Genomic DNA, 7,890 nt, shown 5'->3' on the forward strand with positions numbered 1-7,890 from the left:
GTAATGATTGAGCAAATACTTAAATGAGAGGCTTTATATAAATCTTGTTTAACAACTGTATCTGTCAGCCTAGACTAAGTGGCATCATGGTGACCAACAAACTTCAAATCTTAGTGGCTTATTAGAATAGGGCTTTATGTCCCACTTATGTGACCTGTCCATCACAGTCTGGTGGTGATTCTGCTGCTATCATTTGCATTCTGCATTCTAGGCTGATGAAACAGTCCTTAGCTGGGACAATGCCAGATTTGTGACAGAAGGAAAGGAAAAGGTGGCAAACCACACAAAGGCTCTTCAAACTTTGGTTCAGAAACAGCATATAACACTTCTCAATTCTCATCAGACAAAGCAAGTCACATGGTCTAGCCTCACATCAGTGCCACAGGAAGGCGTAATTCTCCCCCTGGAAAGGTGTTGTGTTGTCATATAATAAATATGTATTTTGATGTCCATCCATGGTTCCTGGCTCACAGCTCATAATTACCTAAGTGATTAGAGCATAGGAGCATCTTTCCTTACAATATTGGGGGTTTTGTCCTTCGTTCCTGAAATAGCTCCAGAGCATTAACAGTGAGTTGAGGTGATTTTTGAAAAGTCACAGGATGTGACTGGTTGCCAGGGGAAACAACCATGTGATTGGATTGGAACTTTCAGCTCCACTTCCTCTCACTGCTAACTTGGGGGAGGGGAGAGGGTCTGGAGGTTGAATCAATCACCAATGGCCAATGATTTATTCAATCATGCCTACACAGTGAAGCCTCCATTTAAAAAAAATAAAAGGACGGGGTTTAGGAAGCTTCCGGATTGGTGAACACTTGGAGGTCCCAGGAGGTTGGTACCAGAGAGAGCATGGATGCTCCACACCTTTTCCCACATACCTTGCCCTATGCATCTCTTCCATCTGAACGTTCCTAAGTTGTATAATCAATCAGTAATCTAGTAAGCCCAGTTGACCTTTGAACAATGGAGTCAAATAGGGGTGCTAGACCCCCTGCCTAGTCAAATACTCACATATAACTTTTAACTCCCCAAAAAACTTAATTACTAATAGCCACTGCTGACCAGAGCCTTACTGATAACACATATAGTGATTAATACATATTTTGTATATGTATTATATATTGTATTCTTACAATAAACTAAGCTAGAGAAAAGAAAATGTTATTATTGAGAAAATCATAAGGAAGAGAAAACACATTTACAGTCCTATACTGTATTTATCAAAAAAAAATCCACATATAAGTGGGCCCATGCAATTCACAACTGTGTTGTTCAAGGGTCAAATGTAGGGGCGCCTGGGTAGCTCAGTGGGTTAAGCATCTGCCTTCGGCTCAGGTCATGATCCTGGGATCCTGGGATTGAGCCCTGCGTCGTCGGCTCCCTGCTGAGCAGGGAGCCTGCTTCTCCCTCTTCCTCTGCCCCTCCCCCCCCAGTCATGCTTTCTCTCTCTCTCAAATAAATAAAATCCAAAAAAAAAAGTTCAAGTGTAAACTGCTTTCCCGAGTTCTATAAACTGCTCAAGCAAATGATGGAATGGAGGAGCGAGTCATGGGAACACTGGACTTTGACTGGTGTCTGAGGTGGTGGAGGGCAGTCTTTTTTTTTTTAAGATTTTATTTATTCATTTGAGAGAGAGTGAGTGAGCATGAGCAGGGGCAGAGAGCCCTCCACATATTTGGAGTACAAAAGTATTCAGTGAATAGTCAGTAGACAGAAAACACAGTTGAGTTTTTTCCTCTAGTGAAGGGCTCCAAACCATCTGCCACAATAACATTGATATTTTGCCATCGTTAATAGCAGCAAACATTTATTAAACACTGACTACTTACCAAGCACAAGTCTATTGTTTAATCCTCACAATAACCCTATTATATTATTAAAAATAATAATTTTTACACTATTACTATTACCCTTCATTATACTGATCAATAAAAAATAAAGTTTAGGTAACTGTTCAAGGTCACATACCTGGGGTGTGGTGGCCTTGGGATTTGAAAGCACATACAAATTGGAACATGCACGTGAATGGTTTTCCTAAAGGTGGTAATGGGTTTGCCCTGATTCATCTATATTTTTTTGACACAAAAGAGAAGTAGTATAAATAACAGTGTTAGAATTATGCTTCACAGTTTAAAGAATAAAGTAGCTTCCACAAAAGAGTCACAGAACCCTATAGTAGATCAAAGAGAAAATCATTTTTTTTTCGTGGCAGTGATCTAGGAGGCAGGGGGTAGAATCTGCGGAGAATGTTGGGCTCACTGTGCAGAGTAGGAAAAACAGACTTTGGTGTCAGACTGAGTGTGTTCTGTTTTCCACTTCTGGAACTTACTTGCTGTGTTTACGTTGTATGTTCAAGCCGGAAAGCTTGCATGTAAAGTGGCTACATAATATCGGTTTCACGGGGTTGTTGTGAGGCTGAAATGAGATAATGTGTGTAGTATGCCTGGCTTAGTGACCGGCATATACAAAAGAAACGTTCAGGGGCGCCTGGGTGGCACAGTCGGGTAAGCGTCCAACTCTTGATTTTGGCTCAGGTCGTGGTGTCGGGGTCATGAGATCGAGTTCCGCGCTCATCAGGGAGTCTGCTTGAGGATTCTCTCCCTCCCTCTCCCTCTGGCCGCCCCCCCCAAGATAAATAAATAAATACAATCTTCAAAGCATTCAACCAATGGTAACTGTGATTGGTACTACACCTGCTGCTGTTATTGAGGGAAGGCTAGGGGTGTGATATGACTATTTGGAAGGACATGCAGTCTAGGTGGAGCGCGGGTCAGCAGGAACACGGGCAGGAAAACAGTGGAAGCTACTGAGGCAGTGTGTGCTGGAGAGTCCGCCCTGGGAGAAATCAGCTGGTGAAAATGACCTGGGAATGGACTGTGCAAACTCTACATTTCTACTTGAAATAGATGAGCAGGAACAATAGTGAGGAAGAGAGGGGTTGGGAGACATAGCAGTCTTTATGCATATACTTCAGGTCAGATTGGGGGAGCCCTCTTGCCTTGCCTCTTCTGAGCAGGACCCATAGCTGATCAGAATAGAATCTGAGGTCTCTCTCTTTAAAGATTTACTTATTTATTTGAGAGAGAAAGAAAGAGAAAATGCAAGCTGGGTGAGGGGCAGAGGGAGAGGGAGAGAGAGAACCTCAAGCAGACTCCCTGCTGAGTGCAGAGCCCCACGTGGGGCTCGATCTCATGACCCTGAGATCATGACCTGGGCCAAAATCAAGAGTCAGACACTTAACTGATTGAGCCACCCAGGCGCCCCCAAAGTCTCTCTTGATGCACAGACCCATTACTCACCCTCATAAGCACAGTGACCTAGCCAAGGGTCCCAAACCTGGCTGAGCATTCTTGGAAACAGGGATTCCTGAGTTTTCTCTCACACAGAGATTCAGGAGGTTAGGGCTGGGCTGATTCTGGAAGAGCACATGCCTGGACTGGCATTTAGGAATGGCTTGGCCATAGCTTGGCAAGTCCCACAGGCTGCAGCCCACAGTGTGAGGGTAAAGGGATTATCTCGGCTGTTACAGAGCCTTAGTTCCCCAATGTGGGCTCAGGAATGACTTGGAACTAGCCAAACCCAAAACAAAACGAGGTGAGAAGCCCAAAACAAAACATCGGCCTTCCCCAAGGAATCTAACCCTCTGCAAAGACTTCAGGTTGGAAGTCATGTGCGTAACTATAGGGGAACCAGAGCACTTTGGTTTTAATCCTATAGAGATCACTGATAGAAAATGGAGAACTCCCCCACCGCCGTCCCCACTCAATAACGAATCCACTCATTTATGAAATGCTTACTGACTAGCTTGTACAGGAAGTCCTTGTGGGAATTGCTGGGGATTCGGAAACAGACATAATCTCTGCTGGGGACTCAGACATAAGGGCCTCCAGGCAAGGGTGGAAGAAGAGCCAGAAGTCTTCTAAAGTGGGCCACGCTCTCTCATGGCCATGTGAACCGGTTCAGTGGGAGGCAGCAATTTCCATCCTGAGGGAGGCTTCACACTCGGGAGGACATTTGAGCTGGATCCTAATGGCTCAGGGGTAGTTTGCCAAGCAGGGAAGAGAATATCTTAATCAGAAGTCATTGGGTTGCACATCGGGTTCCCTCCTCGGCGGGAAGCCTGCTCTCCCTCTCCCACTCCCGCTACTTGTGTGCCTGCTCTTGCTATCTCTGTCTCTGTCAAATAAATAAATAAAAAAAATCTTTAAAAAAAAAAAAAAAAGAAGTCATTGGGTTGCAAGAAACTCAAAAGGCAGCAAAAAGAGAAGCGTGTTGGAAGAACACGTCTCTTTGGGGAGGTAAGTACCACAGGTCTCAGGAAGGGCTGTAGCCAGGGTCTGGAAAGTCAAGAATTCAAATTACTGCCTCAGTTCCTTTTAGCCCTGTGGTCTTTCATCTCTCTCTGTTTAATTCAGTCTTCTCTCTTTCTAGACGAGCTCTGTGCACTTAATGAAAAATGGCCACCTTCGACACTTTGCGTATGGCCTTCTTTTCTACTTCCCAATGACAGCTAACCACACCGAGCTGCAAGTAATAGCTTGTCTTCTAAGTAAATTCAGGTCCAGTTCAAGTCAGAATGTGTGTGTGTGTGTGAGTGTGTGTGTGTGTGTGTGTTGTGGGAGGGGCTACTGATAGAGACAGAGGAACCACAAGTGTTGATGGACTGAAGAAAAGGCTTAACTGGGCAGAAGTTCAACTGGGTGTGCAAGGTGGGAATGGGTGGCCAGCAGAGTGGAGGAGGGAGAGGAGGACGGAATCATGAAGTAGGGGGTTAGGGGGTCCAGGGCACTGAGGAGAGAGGGAGGCTAAGGATGGAACTTTAAGTTTTCTGGTCCCGTGTGTGGTTGGATTGGTAGTTAACTTCCCCATTCCCACCATGCTTTCTCTGCTGCTGTGGTCCCACCAGAAAGGGTGTTTTCTTTCATTTGGCAGAAAAATAGACACTGATTTTATCTTTCTACCACTTTTAAGTTTATTTATTTATTTAAGTAATCCCTATACCCAATGGGAGGCTCGAACTCACAACCCCGACCCACATCAAGAGCCGCATGCTCTTCCAACGGAGCCAGGCAGGCACCCCTCTACATTGTGTTTAAGTGTGAAATTATTCAGTCACATTCCTGTCCCTATGATCCTGCCTGTCATTTCTCTTCTAGATGTGACCCACATCTAATCAACCACTGAAAACAGCCTAAGTAGGAAGGAGGAGCTTCTGGAACAAATGTGGAGGGGATCAAGTCGAGGCTGTTCCATACTTCTGCACACTCTGCAAGTGTTGGTTGTCAGGGTTGGGGGGGATACCAGGAAGGGGGTGTGTGAAGGAAGCAGAGTCTATGTCACATAAAGAAATGGTCTGGAAAACCTGGAGTGGTGGGTGGAGATCCTCTTGAACTGTCTTGTCACCTGTGGGTCATAAGCAAAATGTTCTGTCCCAGAAGTAGAAAGTCTCAGAACATTCACTCAAGGAGATGGAAGGAGAGGATGAATGCCTCAAGGGGAAGTCTGGGTCCGGAATGCCTGTCTTAAGTGCTGTGCATGTTTCTACTTTCTCCAGGCCACTTTGGGTGACCCACTGCCCTAGCCTGCTTCCTTCTGCAGAGACACTTGTCTGTTTCTTGGCTTGTGGCCTAAATAGGTTATGACACCCTCACATGTTTCGCATATGAGATAGTGTAGAGAATTTATAAAATATTCAGCCTTTTTCTCCCTTATCCTACTCCTCAGAAGCAGCCACATTTAACCTTACATACCTACTATCTGTGACCTTGGGCAAATTACATAACTTCCCTATGTCTTCATCTCCAAAATGTTGCCAATAATAGCCTACTTCGTAGGGTTATTGTCAGAATTAAACGAGGTAATTCACGTAAAGTGACTGGCATCATGCCTTCACATAGGAAGAATTCAGTAAATGTTAGCTCTCATTATCATGGGGCATCATAATCCATTGGTTTGATTGTCTCCCTCCCGGACTATGAACTCCTGCAGGAATTAGAGTCTGTAACGTGATGGGCATATCAAAGGAATTCAGTAAAAGGAAGTTATTTTTATTGCTGTTGTTGTTGTCAAAGATGGTGGAAAACTTGCCTTGCTTATCTGAATATCGGTGGGCCAGTGACATGGAACCCAATACCTAGTATCTTCTCAGTTGGAGATCCCTTGGATGAATGAGTTGAATAGTTGGGTCTCTGTTCCTCTTTCTTTCTTTTTCTTTAAGATTTTATTTATTTATTTGAGAGAGAGAGAGCACGAGCAGGGGAAGGGACAGAGGGAGACACAGAAGCAGACTCTCTGCTGAGCAGGGAGCTTGACAGGGGGATCGATCCCAGGACCCTGAGATCATGACCTGAGCTGAAGGCAGATGCCCCAGGTCTCTGTTCTTTTCACAATAATCAGCATGGAAGGAAATGCACCGATTATTGTGATGTTTCTAAATTTTTTTCCCTTCAGAGCCGGTGGCGCATTCTTGTGAGTTTCGACATTGGCAGGTCATCACTCATTCGTCACTTAGTCCTGGGATTTTCAAGCTGAAAGGGATCTTAAGGATCATTTAATCCAATCGCTTTGCCTTAGACGGATAAATTGGCACCTTAGACATGAGACTAACGTCACACAGTCGGGCACTAACGAAGCCAGCAAGATGGGCTTGATTTTCATAAACAGCTTAAAGTCACTTGTAGTTAAGTCTGGAGATAAAATGGATGAATCAGCTGGGAAATACTGGTTGGTTTCCAAATTGAGGTCTGAGTGAACATAAGCTAGGGCTGGCTGCCTTGCTCTCATGGGAGTGAAGGCAATTCCAAGAGAAGCGTCCCCAAAGTACCGAGATGTCGTCCCTTGCATGTGTGAGCTGGCATTGAAGGGGAGCATGTGAACAGCTCCACCCTGTCCCTGGCAGCTCCCTGGATGTTAGCCCCTGGCTAGGTCACAGGTCTGTCATTAAACACTCCCTTCCTGTGAAGTTGCAGACCTGGAGAGCCTAAACGTCTTCCCTGACCTCAACTCCAGACATTGTTCAGGGCCTCTGCCCAGTGCTCTGCCCACCCCTTCTAACCTGATGCTTTGTAGACTTTCATCAAGCCAGATTCCTCCTCTAAACCACAGAGCACAGAAAATAATTCGATTCTTTTCTCCTTTCTCCCTAGATCGGTACCTAACTAGCCCCTCTCTAGATGCCTAGCAGAGAAGTTAATTCAGCGCACACAGTGAATGCCTTGGGGCCTTGGGGCTGAATTCTCGGTTGAGCGTCTCTGTAATTCTTGATCCATCGTTGCTTCAGGACATCGAAGACAGAAGTCCATTCTGTACTCCCAATGCTGACATCCCCGGCCTCATTTGGATGTTCATTTGAAACAATGCTATGTCAATAAACAAACAGTGATATTTTTCTTAGGGTTTTTTGTTGTTGTTTATTTCTTTTTGGGAGTTATTTATTTCTTTCTGTGTGCGCGAACGGGGGCGTGGGGGTGAGGCAGAGGGAGAGGGAGAGAGAGAATCTTTTTTTGTTTGTTTTGTTTTTGTTTTTGTTTTAGATTTTATTTATTTATTTGAGACAGAGAGAATGAGAGAGAAACAGCACATGAGAGGGGGGAGGGTCAGAGGGAGAAGCAGACTCCCCGCTGAGCAAGGAGCCCGATGCGGGACTCAATCCCGGGACTCCAGGATCATGACCCGAGCCGAAGGCAGTCGCTCAACCAACTGAGCCACCCAGGCGCCCGAGAGAGAGAATCTTAAGCAGGCTCCATGCCCAGCATTGAGCCCGAGGCGGGGCTCAATCTCATGACACTGAGATCATGACCTGAGCCAAAATCAAAAGTCAGACGCTTAATGGACTGAGCCACCCAGGCGCCCTGATATATGTTTTTTTTTAAGTTTTCTTTTAGTCACTTT

This window comes from Neomonachus schauinslandi, chromosome 8 (assembly GCF_002201575.2).
Source record: "Neomonachus schauinslandi chromosome 8, ASM220157v2, whole genome shotgun sequence".
In the NCBI taxonomy this organism is placed as follows: domain Eukaryota; kingdom Metazoa; phylum Chordata; class Mammalia; order Carnivora; family Phocidae; genus Neomonachus; species Neomonachus schauinslandi.